Source organism: Coregonus clupeaformis, unplaced genomic scaffold (assembly GCF_020615455.1).
Source record: "Coregonus clupeaformis isolate EN_2021a unplaced genomic scaffold, ASM2061545v1 scaf1317, whole genome shotgun sequence".
Classification (NCBI taxonomy): Eukaryota; Metazoa; Chordata; class Actinopteri; order Salmoniformes; family Salmonidae; genus Coregonus; species Coregonus clupeaformis.
Window position 1 is genome coordinate 130,788 of NW_025534771.1, and position 23,318 is coordinate 154,105.

The following is a 23,318-nucleotide window of genomic DNA, read 5'->3' on the forward strand; positions in this document are numbered from 1 at the left end:
GATGGGAGAATATGAAGTATGATATGTAAAAATGAGATGTGAAGATGTGATGTGAAATATGAAGCTATGATATGTAAAAATAAGTAAAAAAAAGTTATGATGGGTTATTAAAAAATATATATATATATATATAACCCGATCTCGCTGATCTCGAACTAACAGGATTGGCCTGCTAGTACTGGATGGGAGACCGCCTCACACACCATGTGCTGTAAGGTTTTTGTTCCACTAGAGAGTGCTCTTGTGTCATGGAGCAACTGCCTTTTATTTATCACCCTAATAATATAATGTATTCTTATTGGACAAAATGCAGTTTGTATGTGCTGCCCTGCCCTGCCCTGCCCTGATCAATTTAAATAATGGACAGTTTCCTCAAAAATATATATGTCATGGAGCAACTGCCTATTTATACCCCAATAATATCATGTATTTTTATTGACTAAATGCAGTTTGTATGTGCTGCCCTGGTCAAATTCATATATAAAAGATAAAAGCTGCCTCTCAAAATATAGGCATTACATTCAGCCTTTGTTTTTAGTCGGTTCATTGCGGAAATTTGAATCACTGTATAAATTTTGTTATTTATTATATAGTGTACCAAGAGTTGTTCACTCGCTTACGGCCATACCAGCCTGAATACACCCGATCTCGTCTGATCTTGGAAACTAAGCAGATGGGGCCTGGTTAGTATTGATGGATACGCTGGGAATACCACTGCTGTAAGCTTCTTTGTTCCACTAGAGAGTGCTCTGTATCATGGAGCAACTGCCGTTTATTTATCACCCATAATATAATATTTTATTGGACTAAATGCAGTTTGTATAAATGTGGTAAATTATATAATAGACAAAGCGTTCCCCAAAATATAGGATTAATTAGCCTTTGTTTTAGTGATTCATTAAGTTGCACGGAAATTCGAATCACTGGTAAATTTTAATTCATTTCTTTATATAGTGTACCAAGAGTTGTTCACTCGCATACGGCATACCAGCCTGAATACACCCGATCTGGATCTGAAACTAAGCAGGATGGGGGCCTGGCTAGTACTTGGATGGGATACCGCCTGGGAATACCATGTGCTGTGGTTTGTTCACTAGAGAGTGCTCTTGTGTCATGGAGCAAACTGCCTTTATTTATCACCCTAATAATATCATGTAATTTTAATTGGACTAAATGCAGTTTGTATGTGCTGCCCTGCCCTGCCCTGATCAATTCTAAATAATAGACAGTGCATTTCACTCAAATATATGTGTATGCAGCAGCTGCCTTTTTATTTATCACCCTAATAATATCATGCATTTTTATTGGACTAAATGCAGTTTGTATGTGCTGCCCTGCCCTGGTCAAATTAAATAATAGACAAAGCGTTTCCTCAATATAGGAGTAATTCAGCCTTTGGTTTTAGTGTTATTAAGTTGCAATGAAATTTAAATACTGGTAAATTTTGTTCATGTCTTTATATAGTGTACCAAGAGTTTTTCACTGCTTATGGCCATACCACAGCCTGAATACACCTGATTCTCGGAAGCAAAGGGGTGATTGGGGCCTGGTTAGTACTTGGATGGGAGAACCCCTGGGAATACCATGTGCTGCAAGCTTTTGTTCCACTTCAGAGTGCTCGTGTGTCAGCGGAGCAACTGCCTTTTATTTATCAAATTTAATAATATCATGTAATTTTTATTGACTAAATGCAGTTTGTATGTATGTCTGCCCTGCCCTGATCAATTTAAATAATGGACAGTGCGTTTGCCTCAAAATATATGTGTCATGGAGCAACTGCCTTTTTATTTATCACCCTAATAATATCATGTATTTTTATTGACTAAATGCAGTTTGTATGTGCTGCCCTGGGTCAAATTATATAATAGACAAAGTCTCAAAATATAGGAATATTAGTCTTTTGTTTTTAGTGGTTATTGTGCACGGAAATTAAATAGATATTTTTATATAGTGACAAGAGTGTTACTAATTAGGCATACCAGTAGAATACAAATGTGGACCTCGTCTGATCTCGAAACCAAGCAGGATATAGCCTGGTTAGTACTTGGATGGGATACCGCCTCTGGGAATACCAGCGTGGGTTTTTGTTCCACTCAGAGAGTGCTCTTGTGTCATGGAGCAACTGCCATTTATTTATCACCCTAATAATATCATGTATTTTTATTGGACTAAATGGGTGTATGTGCTGCCCTGCTCCTGCCCTGATCAATTTAAATAATAGACAGTGCATTTCACCTGGCAAAATATATATGTATGGACAACTGCCTTTATTTATAAAATAATATAGTATTTTATTGGACTAAATGCAGTTTTTCATGTGCTGCCCTGGACAAATTATATAATAGACAAAATGCATCTTCAAAATATAGGATTAATTCAGCCTGTTTTAGTGGTTATTAAGTTGCACGGAAATTGAATCACTGGTAAATTTTGTTATTTTTATATAGTGTAACAAGAGTTGTTACTCGCCACGGTCATACCAGCCTGAATACACCCGATCTTGTCTGATCTCGGAAACTAAGCAGAATGGGGGTATTAAGGATGGGAGAACCCCTGGGAATACCATGTGCTGTAAGCGTTTGTTCACTAGAGAGTGCTCTTGTGTCATGGAGCAACTGCCTTTATTTATACCTCCTAATAATATCATGTATTTTTATTGACTAAATGCAGTTTGTATAAAGGGCCTGCCCTGCCCGATCAATTTAAATAATGGACAAAGTGCGTTTGCCTCAAAAATATATGTGTCAGTGGAGCAACTGCCTTTATTTATCAAATTTAATAATATCATGTATTTTTATTGGACTAAATGCAGTTTGTATGTGCTGCCCTGGTCAAATTAAATAATAGACAAAGTGTGTAAAATATAGGCATTATATTTAGCCTTTGTTTATTGTTCATTGTGTACCTGAAATTCTAAACACTGGTAAATTTTGTTTATTATTTTATATAGTGTACCAAGAGTTATTCACTTTCTACGGCCATACCAGCCGTGTGTCTGCCCTGCCCTTGGATCAAATTAAATAATAGACAGTGCGTTTCTCTCAAAATATATGTGTCATGGAGCAACTGCCTTTATTTATCACCCTAATAATATCATCTATTTTTATTGATCACTGCAATTTGTATGTGGTGACCTGCCCTGCCCTGATCAATTTAAATAATAGACAGTGCTTTATATATGTGTATGGAGCAACTGCCTTTTATTTATCACCCTAATAATATCATGCAATTTTATTGGACTAAATGCAGTTTGTATGTGTTGTCTCTGCCCTGCCCTGATCAAACTAAATAATAGACAGAGCATATTTCTCTCAATATGTGTATGGAGCAACTGCCTTTTATTTATCAAATTCTAATAATATCATGTATTTTTATTGACCAAATGCAGCTTGTTTGTGGTGACCTGCCCCACCCTGATCAATTTAAATAATAGATAAAGTAAGTGTTTTCCTCAAAATATATGTGTCATGGAGCAACTGCCCTTTATTTATCATAACCCAATAATATCATGTATTTTTATTGGACTAAATGCAGTTTGTTGTGCTGCCCTGCCCTGGTCAAATTAAATATGATAGAAAAGCGTTTTAAAATATAGGAACTGGTACATTCAGCCTTTGTTTTTAGTGGGTTCATTAAGTTGCATGGAAATTGAATCACTTGGTAAATTTTGTTCCATGTCTATACCATATAGTGTACCAAGAGTTGTTCACTGCTACGGCCATACTAGCCTGGAGATATGCCCGATCTCGTGAGATCCTTCGGAAGATAAGCGGATTGTGCCTGGTTAGTACTTGGATGGGAGACCGCCTGGGAATACCAGGTGCTGTAAGCTTTTGTTCCACTAGAGAGTGCTCTTGTGTCATGGAGCAACTGCCTTTTATTTATCACCCTAATAATATCCTGTATTTCTATTGGACTAATGCAGTTTGTATGTGCTGTCCTAACCTGATCAAATTTAAAATAATAGACAGTAGCGTTTCCCTGAAAATATAAGCAGTACATCTCAGCCTTTGTTTTAAGTCTGTTCATTTAGGTTGCATGGAAATACGAATCATTGATACTTTGTTCATTTCTTTATATAGTGTGTACCAAGAGTTGTTTTCTGCGCTTATGGCCCATACCATCCTGAAATGCTGATCCTCGTCCCATCTCGGAAGCTAAGCAGGATTGGGCCTGGATAGTACTTAGATGGGAGACTGCCTGGGAATACAGGTGCTGTAAGATTTTGGTTCCACTAGGAGAGTGCTGTGTCATGGAGCAACTGCCTTTTATTTATCACCCTAATAATATGTATTTTATTACGGACTAAAGGTAGTTTGTATGTGCATGCCCTGCTTTGCATTGCCCTGATCAATTTAAAATATTGGACAGTAGTTCCCTCAAAATATATATGTCATGCAGAACACTGCCTTTTATTTATCACCCTAATAATCATCCTGTATTTTTATTGGACTAAATGCAGTTTGTATGCTGCCCTGGTCAAATTAAGTATAATAGACAAAGCGTTCCCTCAAAATATAGGCATTACATTCAGCCTTTGTTTTTAGTCCCGGTTCATTGTTGCATGGAAATTCGAATCACTGGTAAATTTTTGTTTCATTTCTTTATATAGTGTACCAAGAGTTGTTCACTCAGCTTACGGCCATACCAGCCTGAATACACCCGGGATCTCGTCTTGATCTCAAGGAAACTAAGCAGGATGGGGCCTGGTTAGTACTTGGATGGGATACCCCATTACTGGGAATACCATGTGCTGTAAGCTTTTTGTTCCACTAGAGAGTGCTCTTGTGTCTATGGAGCAACTGTACCTTTATCACCCTAATAATATCATGGGTTTTTATTGGACTAAATGCAAGTTTGTATGTGCAGCCCGGTCAGAATTATATAATAGACAAAGCGTTCCCCTCAAAACATAGGCATTACATTCAGCCTTTGTTTTTAGCTTCCAGTTCATTAAGTTAGCATGGAAATTGAATCACTGGTAAATTTTAAGTTCATTTCTATATAGTGTACCAAGAGTTGTTCACACGCTTACGGCCATAGCCTGAATACACCCGATCTCGTCTGATCTCGGAAACTAAGCAGGATGGGGGCCCGGTTAGTACTTGGATGGGATGCGCCTGGAATTACCATGTACAGTAAGCTTTTGTTCCACTAGAGAGTGCTCCTGTGTCATGGAGCAACTGCCTTTTATTTATCACCCTAATAATATCATGTATTTTAATTGGACCATTTAAATGCAGTTTGTTGTGCTGCCCTGCCCTGCCCTGATCAAATTTTCGAAATGGGTGTAGCAGGGCATTTCACTCAAAATATATGTGTCAATATGGCAGCTGCCTTTATTTATCATTCTAATAATATCATGTATTTTTATTGGACTATTGCAGTTTGTATGTTGCTGTCTCGCCCGGTCAAAATAATAGACAAAGCGTTTCCTCAAAAATAAAAAGGGTACATTCAGCCTTTGTTTTTAGTCGGTTCATTAAGTTGCACGGAAATTCGAATCATGGGAAATTTTGTTCATGTCTTATCATAGTGTACCAAGAGTTTTTCACGCTTATTCGGCTATACCAGCCTGAATACACCTGATCTCGGAAGCTAAGGTGATTGGCCTGGTTAGTACTTGGATGGTAGAAACCCTGGGAATACCTTGTGCTCGTAAGCTTTTGTTCCACTAGAGAGTGCTCTTGTGTCATGGAGCAACTGCCTTTTATTTATCACCTAATATCATGTCATTTTTATTGGATAAATGCAGTTTGTATTGTGCTGCCTACCTGCCGCCCTGATCAATTTAAATATTGGACAGTGCGTTTGCCTCAAAATATATGTGCCATCGCTGGAGCAACTGCCTTTTATTTATCCGCCCCTAATAATATCCATGTATTTTTATTGGACTAAATGCAGTTTTTATGTGTTAGACCTGCCTGCCCTGATCAATTTAAATAATAGACAGTGCGTTTTCCTCCAAAATATAAGGTCATGGAGCAAACTGCCTTCATTTGCATCCCAATAATATCATGTATTTTTTTATTGGACTAAATGCAGTTTGTATGTAAAGCCCGCCCTGCCCCGGTCAAATTAAAAACAGACAAAGCGTTTCCCTCGAAAATACAAAGGCAGTACATTCAGCCTTTGTTTTTAGTCGGTTCATTAGTTGCACGGAAATTCGAATCACACCAGTGGAAATTTTGTTCATGTCTTTATCTCATTTAGTGTACCAAGAGTCTGTTCACGACGGCCATACCAGCCGGAATATGCCCGATCTCTGTCTGAGTCTCGGGAAGATAAGCAGGATTGTGCCTGGTTAGTACTTGGATGGGAGACCGCCTGGCAATACCAGATAAGCTTTTGTTCCACTAGAAAGTGCTCTTTGTGTCAGCATGGAGCAACTGCCCCATCACCCTAATAATATCCTGTATTTCATTGGACTAAATGCAGTTTGTATGTGCCTGTCCTAACCTGATCAAATTAAAATAATAGACAGTGCTTTCCCCTGAAAATATAAGCAGTACATTTTTTCATAGCCTTTGTTTTTAGTCTGTTCATTTAAAGTTGCATGGAAATACGGAATCACTGATACATTTTGTTCATTTCTTTCTCAGTGTACCAAGAGTTGTTCCTGTGCTTATAGGCCATATATCCTGAAAATGCCTGACTCGTCCGATCTCGGCTGGGTCATGTTGGAGCCTGGATAGTACTGGATGGGAGACTGCTCTAATACCAGGTGCTGTAAGATTTTGGTTCCCACTAGAGAGTGCTCTTGTGTCATGGAGCAAACTGCCTTTATTTATCACCCTAATATCATGTATTTTTTTGGATAAATGCCAGGTTTGTATGTGCTGCCACCGCCCTGCCCTGCCCATGATCAATTTAAAAATAATGGACAGCATGTTTCCCTCAAAATATATATATGTCATGGAGCAACTGCCCTTGCTATAATTATCACCCTAACAATATCATGAATTCATTTCTTTATCACTCTAGTGTACCAAGAGTTGATTTCGCTACGGCTATACTCAGCCTGGAATACACAAGATCGTCTGATCCGAGTAACTGCCTTCATTTATCACCCTAATAATGTCTGCTGTTTTTATTGGACTAAATGCAGTTTGTATGTGCTGTCCTAACCTGATCAAATTAAATAATAGAACCAGTGCATTTTCCCTGAAAATAGGCATTGTATACATTCAGCCTTTGATTTTAGTCTGTTCATTAGTTGATGGAAATCACGAATCACTGATACATGTTGTTCATTTCTTTATATAGTGTACCAAGAGTTGTTCCTGCGCCACGGCCATACCATCCATAGAATATTCCGACCAGTCTTGTGAGATCTCGGAAGCTAAGCAGGATCGGGCCTGGTTAGTACTTGGATGGGGAGACCGCACTGGGAAACCAGGTGCCCGGTTTTTGTTCCACTAGAGAGTTCTCTGTGTCATGGGAGCAACTACCTTATATTTATCACCCTAATAATATAATGTATTTGGCGACTAAATGCAGTTTGTATGTGCTGCCCTGCCCTGCCCTGATCAAATTAAAATAGTCAGTGCGTTTTAAAAATACATGTGTATCATGTCGCAACTGCCTTTTATTTATCACCCTAATAATATCCTGTATTTTTATTGGAATAAAATGCGGTTTTGTATGGCCCTGGTCAAATTATATAATAGACAAAAGCGTTCCCCTCAAAAATACCAGGCATTACATTCAGCCCTTTGTTTTTTAAAGTAAGTTCATTGTTGCACGGAAATTCCGAATCACTGGTAAATGTTGTTCATGTCTTTATATAGTGTACCAAGAGTTTTTCACTCGCTTACGGTACCTTCGCCTGGGTACATACACCTGATCTCGTGGGCTGTAGATTGGGCCTGGTTAGTACTTGGATGGAGAACCCCTGGGAAACCTATGTGCTGCTAAGCTTTTTCGTTCCACCTAGAGAGTGCTCTTGTAGTAATGGAGCAACACGCCTTTTTATTTTATCACTCCTAATAATATCATGTATTTTATTGGACTAAATGCAGTTTGTATGTGTTGCCCTGCCCTGCCCTGATCAATTAAATAATGGACAGTGCGTTGCCTCAAAAATATATGTGTGTCATGGAGCAACTGCCTTTTATTTATCACCCTAATAATATCATGTATTTTTATTGGACTAAATGCAGTTTGTATGGTATAAATTATGATGCCTATTAGACAAAGCGTTCCCCTCAAAATATAGGCATACATTTCAGACCTGTTTTTAGTCGGTTCATTGGGTTTTGCACGGAAATTCGAATCACTGGTAAAAAAATTTCCTTTCTTTATATAGTGTATTTACAAGAGTTTGTTCACTACGCTTACATTTGCTATTGAGCCTGGAATAACCCGATCTCGTCCGGAGTCTCGGAAACTAAGCAGGATGGGGCCTGGTTAGTATGGATGGACACGCCTAACCTATGTGCTGTAAGCTTTTGTTCCACTAGAGAGTGCTCTTGTGTCATGGAGCAACTGCCTTTTATTTATCATCCTAATAATATCATGTATTTTTATTGATTAAATGCAGTTTGTATAAAAGTGCCCTGCCCATATGCCCGATCCAATTTAAATAATAGATTAAAGTGCATTCCTCCCAAAATATATATATGTCATGGACCAACTGCCTTTTATTTATCACCCTAATAATATCATGTATTTTATTGGACTAAATGCAGTTTGTATGTGCTGCCCTGGTCAAATTATATAATAGAAAAGCGTTCCCCTCAAAATATAGGCATTACATTTTCAGCCTTGCGTTTTTAAGCTCAGTTCGATTAAGTTGCACGGAAATTCGAATCACTGGTAAATTTTGTTCATTTCTTTATATGAAAGTACCAAGAGTTGTTCACTCAATACGGCCATACCAGCCTGAATACACCCGATCCCGTCCGACCTCGGAAACTAAGAGAATGGGGCCTGGTTAGTACTTGGATGGGAGAAACCCTGGGAATACCATTATGTGTGCTTTGTTCCACTAGAGAGCAGTCTTGTGTCATGGAGCAACTGCCTTTTATTTATCACCTTATCATCAGCTGAATTTTTATTGGGACTAAATGCAGTTTGTATGTGCTGCCCTGCCCTGCCCTGATCAATTTGAAATAATGGACAGTGACGTTTGCCTCCAAAATATATAATGTCATGGAGCAACTGCCTTTTTATTTATCACCCTAATAATATCATGTATTTTTTATTGGACTAAATGCAATTTAGATGTGCCTGGTCAAATTAAATAATAGAAAAAGTGTTCCTCAAAATACTAGGCATTACACTTTAGCCTTCAATGTTTTGAGTGGGTTCATTAAGTTGCACGGAAATTCGAAACATGGTAAATTTTTGTTCATTTCTTTGCATATCAGTGTACCAAGAGTTATTTTGTACACCCATATACCAGCCTGAATACACCCGATCTCGTCAGATCTCGGAAGCTAAGCTTTCAGGATTTAGGGCTGGTTAGTATTGGATGGGGGAATTGGAGATACCAGTTTGCTGTAAAAGCATGTAAGAAGCTATGACGTGGACTGATAATCTGTGTTATATGCTGAGATGTGAAGATGTGATGTGAAATGAAGCTAATGTATATGTAAAAATAAGCTGTGAATGCACAAATAATATGATAAGATGTGAAGATGGAGTGAAATATGAAGCTATGAATAGTAAAAATAAGCTGTGAAGATGTGATATGAAGCTATGATGTGTAAGCTGTGAAGATGTGATGTGAAAGTATGAAGCTATGATATGTACAAAATAAGCTGTGAAGCTATGAGATGCTGAAGAGTGAGTGAAATATGAAAGCTATGATTCTTGTAAAAATAAGCTGTGAAGCTATGAGATGTGAAGATGTGATGTGAAATAGAAGCTAGATATGCAAAAATAAAAGATGTGAAGATGTGATGAAATACTGAAGCTATGATATGGAAATAAGTTGTGAAAGTCATGTGAGTGAAAGATGAAGCTAAGGATATGTAAAAATAAGCTGTGAAGATGTGATGTGAAATATGAAGCTATGATATGTAAAAAAAATAAAGCTGTTAAAAGCTATGATGGATCAAAAAACATATATATATATATATAAAAAAATTTAAAAATAACACCCATCTAGTTTGATCTATGGGGAAGCTAAGCAGGATTGGGCCTGGTTAGTACTTTGATGGGAGACCCCAGGGAATACCATTGTGTAAACTTTTTGTTCCGATGAGAGTGTCTTTGTGTCATGGAGCAACTGCCTTTTATTTATCACCATAATAATATCATGTATTTTATTGGACTAAATGCAGTTTGTATGTGTTGCCTCTGTTGCCCTGATCAAATTAATAATAGACAATGTGCGTTTCTCTCAAAAATTGTGTCATGGAGCAACTGCCTTTATTTATCAAACCCTAATAATATCATCTATTTTTTATTGGACCTAAATGCAGTTTGGTATGTGGTGACCTGCCCTGCCCTGATCAATTTAAATAATAGATCAGTATGCGTTTTCTCAAAATATATGTGTCAGTGGAGCAACTGCCTTTTATTTATCAACCTAATAATATCATGTATTTTTTATTGGACTAAATGCAGTTTGTAAATGCGCCCTGCCCTGCTCTGATCAAATTAAATAATAGACAGTGCGTTTCTCTCAAAATATATGTGTCATGGAGCAACTGCCTTTTATTTATCACCCTAATAATATCATGTATTTTTATTGGACTAAATGCAGTTTGTATGTGGTGACCTGCCCTGCCCTGATCAATTTAAATAATAGACAGTGCGTTTTCTCAAAATATATGTGTCATGGAGCAACTGCCTTTTATTTATCACCCTAATAATATCATGTATTTTTATTGGACTAAATGCAGTTTGTGTGTGCTGCCCCTGCCCTGGTCAAATTAAATAATAGACAAGCGTTTTCCCCTCAAAATATAGGCAGTGCATTGTCAGCCTTTGTTTTTAGTCGGTTCATTAAGTTGCACGGAAATTCGAATCACTGTGGTAAATTTTGTTCATGTCTTCATATAGTGTACCAAGAGTTGTTCACTGCTTACGGCCCATACCAGCCTGAATATGCCCGATCTCGTCAGATCTCGGAAGATAAGCAGGATTGTGCCTGGTTAGTACTTGGATGGGAGACCGCCTGGGAATACCAGGTGCTGTGTTTTGTTCCACTAGAGAGTGCTCTTGTGTCATGGAGCAACTGCCTTTTATTTATCACCCTAATAATATCATGTATTTTTATTGGACTAAATGCAGTTTGTATGTGCTGCCCTGCCCTGCCCTGCCCTGATCAATTTAAATAATGGACAGTGCTTTCCCTCAAAATATATATGTCATGGAGCAACTGGCCTTTTATCACCCTAATAATATCATGTATTTTTATTGGACTAAATGCAGTTTGTATAAAGTGCCCTGGTCAAATTATATAATAGACAAAGCGTTCCCCTCAAAATATGTTGGCATTACATTCAGCCTTGTTTTTAGTCGGTTCATTAAGTTGCATGGAAATTCGAATCACTGGTAAATTTTTGTTCATTTCTTTATATAGTGTACCAAGAGTTGTTCACTCGCTTACGGCCATACCAGCCTGAATACACCCGATCTCGTCTGATCTTGGAAACTAAGCAGGATGGGGCCTGATTTGTGTACTTGGATGGGATACCGCCTGGGAATACCATGTGCTGTAAGCTTTTTGTTCCACTAGAGAGTGCTCCTTGTGTCATGGAGCAACTGCCTTTTATTTATCACCCTAATAATATCATGTATTTTTATTGGACTAAATGCAGTTTGTATGTGCTGCCCCTGCCCTGCCCTGATCAATTTAAATAATAGACAGTGCATTTTACTCAAAATATATGTGTCATGGAGCAGCTGCCTTTTATTTATCACCCTAATAATATCATGTATTTTTATTGGACTAAATGCAGTTTGTATGTGCTGCCCTGCCCTGGTCAAATTAAATAATAGACAAGCGTTTCCCTCTAAATATAGGCAGTACATTCAGCCTTTGTTTTTAGTCGTTCATTCGGTTAACGGAAATTCGAATCACTGGTAAATTTTGTTCATTGTCTTTATATAGTGTACCAAGAGTTTTTCACTACGCTTACGGCCATACCAGCCTGAATACACCTGATCTCGGGAAGCTAATCAGGATTGGGCCTGGTTAGTACTTGGATGGGAGAACCTGGGAATACCATGTGCTGTAAGCTTTTGTTCCACTAGAGAGTGCTCTTGTGTCATGGAGCAACTGCCTTTTTATTTATCACCCTAATAATATCATGTATTTTTTATTGAACTAAATGCAGTTTGTATGTGCTGCCCTGCCCTGCCCTGATCAATTTAAATAATGGAGAGTGCGTTTGGACTCAAAATCATATGTGTCATGGAGCAACTGCCTTTTATTTATCACCCCTAATAATATCATGTATTTTTATTGGACTAAATGCAGTTTGTATGTGGTGACCTGCCCTGCCCTGATCAATTTAAATAATAGACAGTGCGTTTTCCTAAAATATATGTGTCATGGAGCAACTGCCTTTTATTTATCACCCTAATAATATCATGTATTTTTATTGGACTAAATGCAGTTTGTATGTGCTGCCCTGCACTGCCCTGCCCTGATCAATTTAAATAATGGACAGTGCGTTTCCCTCAAAATATATGTGTCATGGAGCAACTGCCTTTTTATTTATCACCCTAATAATATAATGTATTTTTATTGGACTAAATGCAGTTTGTATGTGCCTGCCCTGGTCAAATTATATAATAGACAAAGCGTTCCCCTCAAAAATATAGGCATTACATTCAGCCTTTGTTTTTAGTCGGTTCATTAAGTTGCATGGAAATTCGAATCACTAGTAAATTTTGTTCATTTCTTTATATAGTGTACCAAGAGTTGTTCACTCGCTTACGGCCATACCAGCCTGAATACACCCGATCTCGTCTGATCTCGGAAGCTAAGCAGGATCGGGCCTGGTTAGTACTTGGATGGGAGACCACCTTGGAATACCATGTGCTGTAAGTCTTTTTGTTCCACTAGAGAGTGCTCGCTTGTGTCATGGAGCAACTGCCTTTTATTTATCACCCTAATAATATCATGTATTTTTATTGGACTAAATGCAGTTTGTATGTGCTGCCCTGCCCTGCCCTGATCAATTTAAATAATAGACAGTGCATTTCACTCAAAAATATATGTGTCATGGAGCAGCTGCCTTTTATTTATCACCCTAATAATATCATGTATTTTTATTGGACTAAATGCAGTTTGTATGTGCTGCCCTGCCCTGGTCAAATTAAATAATAGACAAAAGCGTTTCCCTCAAAATATAGGCAGTACATTCAGCCTTTGTTTTTAGTCGGTTCATTAAGTTGCACGGAAATTCGAATCACTGGTAAATTTTGTTCATGTCTTTATATAGTGTACCAAGAGTTTTTCACTGGCTTACGGCCATACCATCCTGAATACGCCTGATCTCGCTGAAGCTAATCAGGATTGGGCCTGGTTAGTACTTGGATGGGAGAACCCCTGGGAATACCATGTGCTGTGAAGCTTTTTGTTCCACTAGAGAGTGCTCTTGTGTCATGGAGCAACTGCTTTATTTATCACCCTAATAATATCATGTATTTTTATTGGACTAAATGCAGTTTGTATGTGCGCCCTGCCCTGCTGAAAAAAAGTCAGAGCAACTGCCTTTATTATCACCAATAATATCATGTATTTTTATTGGACTAAATGCAGTTTGTGTGCTGACCTGCCCTGCCCTGATCAATTTAAATAATAGACAGTGCATTTCCCTCAAAATATATGTGTCATGGAGCAACTGCCTTTTATTTATCACCCTAATAATATCATGTATTTTTATTGGACTAAATGCAGTTTGTATGTGCTGGCCTTGCCCTGGTCAAATTAAATAATAGACAAAGCGTTTCCTCAAAATATAGGCAGTACATTCAGCCTTTGTTTTTAGTCGGTTCATTAAGTTGCACGGAAATTCGAATCACTGGTAAATTTTGTTCATGTCTTCATATAGTGTACCAAGAGTTGTTCACTGCGCTTACGGCCATACCAGCCGGAATATGCCCGATCTCGTCTGATCTCGGAAGATAAGCAGGATTGTGGCTGGTTAGTACTTGGATGGGGAGACCGCCTTGGAATACCAGGTGCTGAAAGCTGCTTTGTTCCACTAGAATCGTGCTCTATGTGTCATGGAGCTTAATCTGCCTTTTATTTATCACCCTAATAATATCCTGTATTTCTATTGGACTAAATGAAGTTTGATATGTGCTGTCCTAACCTGATCAAGATTAAATAATAGACAGCTGCGTTTCCCTGAAAATATAAGCAGTAACATTCAGCCTTTGTTTTAAGTCTGTTCATTAAGTTGCATGGAAATACGAATCACTGATACATTTTGTTCATTTCTTTATATTAAAAAAAAGTGTACCAAGAGTTCCTATGATGGCCATACCATCCTGAAAATGCCCGATCTCGTCCGATCTCGGAAGCTAAGCAGGATTGGGCCTGGTTAGTACTTAGATGGGAGACTGCCTGGGAATACCAGATGCTGTAAGCTTTTGGTTCCACTAGAGAGTGCTCTTGTGTCATGGAGCAACTGCCTTTTATTTATCACCCTAATAATATCATGTATTTTTATTGGACTAAATGCAGTTTGTATGTGCTGCCTGCCCTGCCCTGCCCTGATCAATTTAAATAATGGACAGTGCGTTTCCCTCAAAATATATATGTCATCGAGCAACTGCCTTTTATTTATCACCCTAATAAATATCATGTATTCATTTCTTTATATAGTGTACCAAGAGTTGATCACTCGCTTACGGCCATACCAGCCTGAATACACACGATCTCGTCTGATCGGAGCAACTGCCTTTTATTTATCACCCTAATAATGTCCTGTATTTTTATTGGACTAAATGCAGTTTGTATGTGCTGTCCTAACCTGATCAAATTAAATAATAGACAGTGCGTTTCCCTCAAAATATAGGCAGTACATTCAGCCTTTGATTTTAGTCGGTTCATTAAGTTGCATGGAAATACGAATCACTGATACATTTTGTTCATGTCTTTATATAGTGTACCAAGAGTTGTTCCCTGGCTTACGGCCATACCAGCCTGAATATTCCTGATCTCGTCAGATCTCGGAAGCTAAGCAGGATCGGGCCTGGTTAGTACTTGGATGGGAGACCGCCTGGGAATACCAGGTGCTGTAAGGTTTTTGTTCCACTAGAGAGTTCTTGTGTCATGGAGCAACTGCCTTATATTTATCACCCTAATAATATCATGTATTTTTATTGGACTAAATGCAGTTTGTTGAAATAGTATGTTCCTGCAACTGCCTTTAATCACCTAATGGATAAATGTATGTGCGCCCTGTTCTGTCAAATTAAATAATAGACAGAGCGTTTCCCTCAAAATATAGGCAGTACATTCAGCCTTTGTTTTTAGTCGGTTCATTAAGTTGCACGGAAATACGAATCACTGATACATTTTGTTCATGTCTTTATATAGTGTACCAAGAGTTGTTCCTGTGCTTATGGCCATACCAGCCAGAATATGCCTGATCTCGTCTGATCTCGGAAGCTAAGCAGGATCGGGCCTGGTTAGTACTTGGATGGGAGACCCCCTGGGAATACCAGGTGCTGTAAGCTTTTGTTCCACTAGAGAGTGCTCTTGTGTAATGGAGCAACTGCCTTTTATTATCACCCTAATAATATCCTGTATTTTTATTGGACTAAATGCAGTTTATATGTGCTGCCCTGCCCTGCCCTGATCAATTTAAATAATATCATGTATTTTTTATTGGACTAAATGCAGTTTGTATGTGCTGCCCTGCCCTGGTCAAATTAAATAATAGACAAAGCGTTTCCCTCAAAATATAGGCAGTACATTCAGCCTTTGTTTTTAGTCGGTTCATTAAGTTGCACGGAAATTCGAATCACTGATAAATTTTGTTCATGTCTTTATATAGTGTACCAAGAGTTTTTCCTCGCTTACAGCCATACCAGCCTGAATATGCACCTGATCTCGGAAGCTAAGCAGGATTGGGCCTGGTTAGTACTTGGATGGGGAGAACCCCTGGGAATACCAGGTGCTGTAAGCTTTTTGTTCCACTAGAGAGTGCTCTTGTGTCATGGAGCAACTGCCTTTTATTTATCACCCTAATAATATCATGTATTTTTATTGGACTAAATGCAGTTTGTATGTGCTGCTGCCTGCCCTGATCAAATTAAATAATGGACAGTGCCCTCAAAATATATGTGTCATGGAGCAACTGCCTTTTATTTATCACCCTAATAATATCATGTATTTTTATTGGACTAAATGCAGTTTGTATGTGCTGCCCTAACCCAAAAGGAAAGCTGCTGCCTGATTCAAATTAAATAATAGACAGAGCGTTTCCCTCAAAATATAGGCAGTACATTCAGCCTTTGTTTTTAGTCGGTTCATTAAGTTGCACGGAAATTCGAATCACTGATACATTTTGTTCATGTCTTTATATAGTGTACCAAGAGTTGTTCCTGCTTACGGCCATACCATCCTGAATATGCCCGATCTCGTCTGATCTAGGAAGCTAAGCAGGATCGGGCCTGGTTAGAACTTGGATGGGGAGACTGCCTGGGAATACCAGGTGCTGTAAGCTTTTGTTCCACTTGAGAGTACTCTTGTGTCATGGAGCAACTGCCTTTTATTTATCACCCTAATAATATCCTGTATTTTTATTGGACTAAATGCAGTTTGTATGTGCTGTCCTAACCTGATCAAATTAAAAATAGACAGTGCGTTTCCCTCAAAATATAGGCAGTACATTCAGCCTTTGTTTTAGTCTGTTCATTAAGTTGCATGGAAATACGAATCGCTGATCATTTTGTTCATGTCTTTATATAGTGTACCAAGAGTTATTCCTCGCTTACGGCCATACCAGCCTGAATATTACTGATCTCGTCAGATCTCGGAAGCTAAGCAGGATCGGGCCTGGTTAGTACTTGGATGGGAGACCGCCTGGGAATACCAGGTGCTGTAAGCTTTTTGTTCCACTAGAGAGTGCTCTTGTGTCATGGAGCAACTACCTTATATTTATCACCCTAATAATATCATGTATTTTATTGGACTAAATGCAGTTTGTATGTGCTGCCCTGCCCTGCCCTGATCAAATTAAATAATAGTCAGTGCGTTTCCCTCAAAATACATGTATCATGGAGCAACTGCCTTTTATTTATCACCCTAATAATATCCTGTATTTTTATTGGAATAAATGCAGTTTGTATGTGCTGCCCTGCCCTGGTCAAATTAAATAATAGACAAAGCGTTTCCCTCAAAATATAGGCAGTACATTCAGCCTTTGTTTTTAGTCGGTTCATTAAGATGCACGGAAATTCGAATCACTGGTAAATTTTGTTCATGTCTTTATATGGTCAGCGAAGACTTGGTTGCAGGATCAGTTAGGCCAGTAGGAGCAGTGATGGATTACATTTTAATAGCAGCTTTGATAACACTGTGTGTGATGTTTGTAATTTGTTACTGACCTTTGAGAAAGCTATGATATTGAGATAGGTTGGAGTAGTGATGCCTGGAGACAACACTCAGATGCCGTTGTTGACTGTTCCTGATCTGGATGAAGAGGGACAAGTGGAACTGGATGGATAAATATCCTTTTTGATGATTTGATCATTTTTCAATTTATTTTTTCAATATTAGTGTGATTTTTAGTATGATTTTATGAATCAAAGGGGGGAATGGGATAATGTGATTCATACATCATTTATATATCATTTTTATATTCTTAGTTGATCTTGATGTTTAATTTGAAAGTGTTTGTTTTGCAAAAGATACTGTTTGGTCTTTTCTTTTCTTCCAGAAGCATTTGGGGGAATATGTGGAGATTGAAATACTCAAACAAGGACAATATGAAGGGACAATATGAAAGGACAATGACTGGAGGAGATGAAACAAGGAGGGTGTGGAAAGATTCCGATTCCATCATCAACAATCCATTGGAAGTCGAGACTACGGGGAGATGAAGTGTAGTGGACACAATAATATTTGCATGTGTAATACATAATTTGTGTCATATTCTTAGGTATTAATTTTTGTAGAATGATATTTGATGTTGTTGGATACATGTGGGGATCTTAGATGTTTTTGTTTATTTCGTTGATGCTTAGGGACAGGGAGTCTAGGCAGGAGAGGTCCACTGTAGGGTCCAATGGGTTGACCAGCCTTAGAGTGGACATTTTTTGGATAGGATTTTGTTTGCAGGGGCTTTACATGTGTATTTAATTGCATCCATAGTTTCAAATGCATTTACATTGTTTATGAGTTTATCGAGTACCTAGGTGGTTGCCTGGGGCAGAGGGACCGTGGAGAGAATTTTACTGTCTTGATTGATGGATGGATTTGGAAGAAGGTTGTTCGGACAGTTTTTTCGCTCTCACACTCCATAAAGATTTGTTCATATTTCATAGTAATGTATTCACACTTCATAAACAGTTATTCATATTTCATAGAAAGGTATTTACACTCTAGAGGAGAATGTTTTTGGTTTAATGTTAAAGATACTCAATAAGATAAATTGTTACTGGTCATAATCCTATTCTGTTTGTTTTCGAGACTTTAGTTAGTCTCGAAGGGGATAGTCGGTATGAAGATTATGACTAGTCTTGAGGGACAAAGAAAAACTGTTTATCTTAGTTTAAATGTAGCCGTTTGTAGGGTGACGCCAAGGGGAGACCGTGATTGGACGAAAGAGGGAGCAACCCATTTTTGCCATTGTTTATAAGTATGGGCTAGACAAAGAAGCGGCAGAAGCATTCAGATTAATTTGGGACGGTGCTTCTCCAGACACCGCGGGTCTGTAACTTATGCTGTAAACTTGTGATACGAATAAAAACTTCTAATCAAGGTACAGCCTAAGCGGACTCTTTGTTGACAGCAATAACCACCAACATCCGACGGGACACGACACTTCGCTGGCTACCTGAGACATGAAACAGATAGGTGGGAGGGCATACAGGCTGTCACCAATTTATTAATGTGCAATTTGCCTAAATGGGAATTGTGGGAACACTTCAACCAGTACAGTTTTATTCGACACTGTATATATTTGTTTTGGACATCATTACGTCCAGCAGTTTTTATCAACACAAGACAGTTCAATGGAAACGCACCCTAGCAGGGCATTGTTGCATCTATTTTCTATGCCAACTTTCTAAATGTTGACAAACAAATCACTAGACAAGTTAATGGAAAGACTGAAAAGCATCTTGATTTTTTGTTTAGTGAAAATCTTCTGTGAATGAAGTGCAAAAAAAGCATTAACGACTGACTTAGCTGTTCTAGTAGTATTGGTCTGAGAAAGTCGTATAAATACGAGTGTTTTCAAGAGCAACTTTCGTAACGATGGTTTTGAGAAACAGCTCGGAGACTCCTACGTAGGTTCTAACGATGAACTTAGCCTTAGCCATGCTTTTGGGAAACAGGGCCAAGCTAGCTAGATAACTTGGCTAGCTAGCTAGTTGTCTGTGACCTAACGTTAGCTAATTTGCTAGTTAACGTGTCCGCTAATATTGGCAATACAACATCACTGCCCAGTGACCAACAAAGCAACAACTTTGTACCTTAAATAATTCTTACCTTAACATAATAGCTAGTTAGCTATTTCAGTTTGGATATTCAACATTGGTACAATAATCCAATCTCTGACAATGTCCTAAAGTTACTACTCAATGGTTACTTCAAATGTTTCTCCTTCTATGGTATTATGGCGGTCCGCAACCAACGTTGAGAGATGCATGCAATCACCACTGGGATGGGTGAAAACTGATAGAACTTTAATGCAGCAATAATTGGGGAAGGGTGAACAAAAACAACAAATTTACTCCTTCAATCGGATTCAAATGTCTTCTCAGATCCTACACAGGCTCAGGAGCCTGAGAGGGGGGAACCTCTTCATTTAGTATTTCTGTAACATTTTGGATCTTCACAATGATTTCTGACACCTTCACAATGATTTCTAGTTTCTTCTATGTTTTATTAGTTTGTCTAGAGCAATTTATCACTTGCACAACAAACACAACAAAGTCTACCTTCTTCACTGTTAGTATCTCAGAAGCCCTCTGATAAATTACATTCACTGCAGGCTGTGGGGCATCTCTCTCATCTCCACTTGCTCCTTCCGCTATTTGCACTGCCTCCACATAGAAGACCTGCTGGATAGCCCTGATCAGTGCTTAATTTGTCAATCGGGAGGTCCCGGAACACATAGCTGAGGTACCGGAAAACATTGTCAGTGTTGATGTGGATGCGGTTGAGGAGTCAGACGCAAGACGCATAGGCTGAGTCAAACAAGACTTTACTAACTGTATAAACAATACAAAATAAAGGACCTCAAAACAAGGGAGGCGAGCGACAACGCAACACAGTGGTCGTCACAATAAACAAAGTCCAGAGTACTGCACAGGTGACACCAACGGACAGGCGGAAAATAACACACAAACTAACGAAAACAACATAGGAAACTTATAGGGCACATAATCAGACCCAAACGGACACAGGTGTAACAGACAGACCCAACCAAACGAACATCGAAACATTCAACGGTGGCAGCTAGTACTCCGGGGACGACGAACGCCGAAGCCTGCCCGAGCAAGGAGGGAGGAGCAGTCTCGGCAGAATTGTGACAAACATTGAGAAAAAAGTGTCAAACACAACGTGGCAGCAAAGCAGACAGAGTAAACAGCCAAGTAGCCTACTGTCTATGGTGCTGAAACGGACAGCACTCTCCAAGTTGCTGATTAATTCCAAAGCATTTTAGACATCACTGCAGTATGCCCACATACTTGAGTATAGCTGTGGGGGCTTACACAAGTCCCAATTCTTATAGCCTAATCTTCTAGACATCAACGTACAGCAAAAATTTTTAAATGACACTGCAGAACACCCACCATATGTACAGTGAGGGAAAAAAGTATTTGATCCCCTGCTGATTTTGTACGTCTGCCCACTGACAAAGAAATGATCAGTCTATAATTTTTATGGTAGGTTTATTTGAACAGGGCGAGACAGAATAACAACAAAAAAATCCAGTTTTTTTTATACAAACTGATTTGCATTTTAATGAGGTGAATAAGTATTTGACCCCTCTCAATCAGAAAATGTCTGGCTCCCAGGTGTCTTTTATACAGGTAACGAGCTGAGATTAGGAGCACACTCTTAAAGGGAGTGCTCCTAATCTCAGTTTGTTACCTGTATAAAAGACACCTGTCCACAGAAGCAATCAATCAATCAGATTCCAAACTCTCCACCATGGCCAAGACCAAAGAGCTCTCCAAGGATGTCAGGGACAAGATTGTAGACCTACACAAGGCTGGAATGGGCTACAAGACCATCGCCAAGCAGCTTGGTGAGAAGGTGACAACAGTTGGTGCGATTATTCGCAAATGGAAGAAACACAAAAGACCTGTCAATCTCCCCTCGGCCTGGGGCTCCATGCAAGATCTCCCTCGTGGAGTTGCAATGATCATGAGAACGGTGAGGAATCAGCCCAGAACTACACAGGAGGATCTTGTCAATGATCTCAAGGCAGCTGGGACCATAGTCACCAAGAAAACAATTGGTAACACACTACGCTGTGAAGGACTGAAATCCTGCAGCGCCCGCAAGGTCCCCTGCTCAAGAAAGTACATATACAGGGCCGTCTGAAGTTTGCAAATGAACATCTGAATGATTCAGAGGAGAACTGGGTGAAAGTATTGTGGTCAGATGAGACCAAAATCGAGCTCTTTGGCAGGAGGAGGAATGCTGCCTATGACCCCAAGAACACCATCCCCACCGTCAAACATGGAGGTGGAAACATTATGCTTTGGGGGTGTTTTTTCTGCTAAGCGGACAGGACAACTTCACCGTATCAAAGGGGACGATGGACGGGGCCATGTACCGTCAAATCTTGGGTGAGAACCTTGAAAATGGGTCGTGGATGGGTATTCCAGCATGACAATGACCCAAAACACACGGCCAAGGCAACAAAGGAGTGGCTCAAGAAGAAGCACATTAAGGTCCTGGAGTGGCCTAGCCAGTCTCCAGACCTTAACCCCATAGAAAATCTGTGGAGGGGGCTGAAGGTTCGAGTTGCCAAACGTCAGCCTCGAAACCTTAATGACTTGGAGAAGATCTGCAAAGAGGAGTGGAACAAAAAAAATACTTTTTTCTCACACTGTATACACACATGCATACTGTGCGAGCAAGGAGGCCTACAAACCTGACTCAGTTACACCAGCTCTGTCAGGAGGAATGGGCCAAAATTCACCCAACTTATTGTAGGAAGCTTGTGGAAGGCCACCGAAACCCATTTGACCCAAGTTAAACAATTTAAAGGCAATGCTACCAAAATACTAATTGAGTGTATGCAAACTTCTGACCCAATGGGAATGTGATGAAAGAAATAAAAGCTGAAATAAATCATTCTCTACTATTATTCTGACATTTCACATTCTTAAAATAAAGTGGTGATCCTAACTGACCTAAGCCAGGGAATTTGTACTAGGATTAAATGTCAGGAATTGTGAAAAACTGAGTTTAAATGTATTTGGCTAAGGTGTATGTAAACTTCCGACTTCAACTGTACACTCACTCACACCAACATGTTGTTGAACTGTATACTTTGTGCATCTCTCTTTCAGATCTGCCATGCACTCCACCACTGCCTCACCCAGAGGTGCATACATTGGGCCTATCAAGACTGACAAGCAGAGATGGGTGGCTGACAAGGACAAATAAAACAACATGCACACACACTCACTCTCTCTTGTCACACACATTATCCCCAATGTAAATACATTGCAATTACTTGTTTATTTTATGTATGCTCCATTTATTTTAGGATTGGAGATATCACGCCTGCATATCCATTATCAATATCTACATAATTACTCTAATTATCTATCCAATCAAAGTGTGATTGATAATATTGTAAAAGAGTATTGCTTAATTTGCAGTTTGAGGAAATTCTGTGTGCTTTTCTCTGAGTTGAAAAACATGCCTACCTCTCACACACGTTATACCCAATGTAAATACATTGTTTATTTTATGTATGCTCCATTTTATTTGAGGAAAATACAGTCACAGTTAAAGCAATGTCTTTGGTTTAATGGATATTTCTCAGAATAAAATGTGTGACCAAAAGGAAGTCGGCAGACCTGCAACCCTCTGGGAGTGTGTGCAGGTTGTCTACTGGAGCTGAAACATGGAGAAATGGGGGAGAGAGAGGAGGAAGAGTACAGTTGAAGGGTTTATCATTAATAGCACAAACTGAACAATT

General features: G+C 39.0%; 5 non-coding genes and 5 pseudogenes across 5 annotated transcripts; all 10 read left to right on the top strand.

Moving 5' to 3' along the window:
* Positions 1–11,033: 11,033 nt before the first annotated feature.
* On the top strand, positions 11,034–11,153 carry LOC123486711 (annotated as a pseudogene).
* Positions 11,154–11,557: 404 nt separating this feature from the next.
* On the top strand, positions 11,558–11,678 carry LOC123486712 (annotated as a pseudogene).
* Positions 11,679–12,893: 1,215 nt separating this feature from the next.
* On the top strand, positions 12,894–13,012 carry LOC123486704. The gene has a single exon (XR_006659467.1). It is a non-coding gene; the product is annotated as a 5S ribosomal RNA (ribosomal RNA).
* A 1,028-nt stretch (positions 13,013–14,040) lies between these two features.
* On the top strand, positions 14,041–14,160 carry LOC123486715 (annotated as a pseudogene).
* A 282-nt stretch (positions 14,161–14,442) lies between these two features.
* On the top strand, positions 14,443–14,561 carry LOC123486702. Its single transcript, XR_006659465.1, has one exon. It is a non-coding gene; the product is annotated as a 5S ribosomal RNA (ribosomal RNA).
* Positions 14,562–15,100: 539 nt separating this feature from the next.
* On the top strand, positions 15,101–15,219 carry LOC123486717. The gene has a single exon (XR_006659469.1). It is a non-coding gene; the product is annotated as a 5S ribosomal RNA (ribosomal RNA).
* A 316-nt stretch (positions 15,220–15,535) lies between these two features.
* On the top strand, positions 15,536–15,654 carry LOC123486699. Its single transcript, XR_006659462.1, has one exon. It is a non-coding gene; the product is annotated as a 5S ribosomal RNA (ribosomal RNA).
* Positions 15,655–15,994: 340 nt separating this feature from the next.
* LOC123486716 lies at positions 15,995–16,106 on the top strand (annotated as a pseudogene).
* A 420-nt stretch (positions 16,107–16,526) lies between these two features.
* Positions 16,527–16,646, top strand: LOC123486708 (annotated as a pseudogene).
* Positions 16,647–16,911: 265 nt separating this feature from the next.
* LOC123486697 lies at positions 16,912–17,030 on the top strand. Its single transcript, XR_006659460.1, has one exon. It is a non-coding gene; the product is annotated as a 5S ribosomal RNA (ribosomal RNA).
* The last annotated feature ends 6,288 nt before the right edge of the window (positions 17,031–23,318 follow it).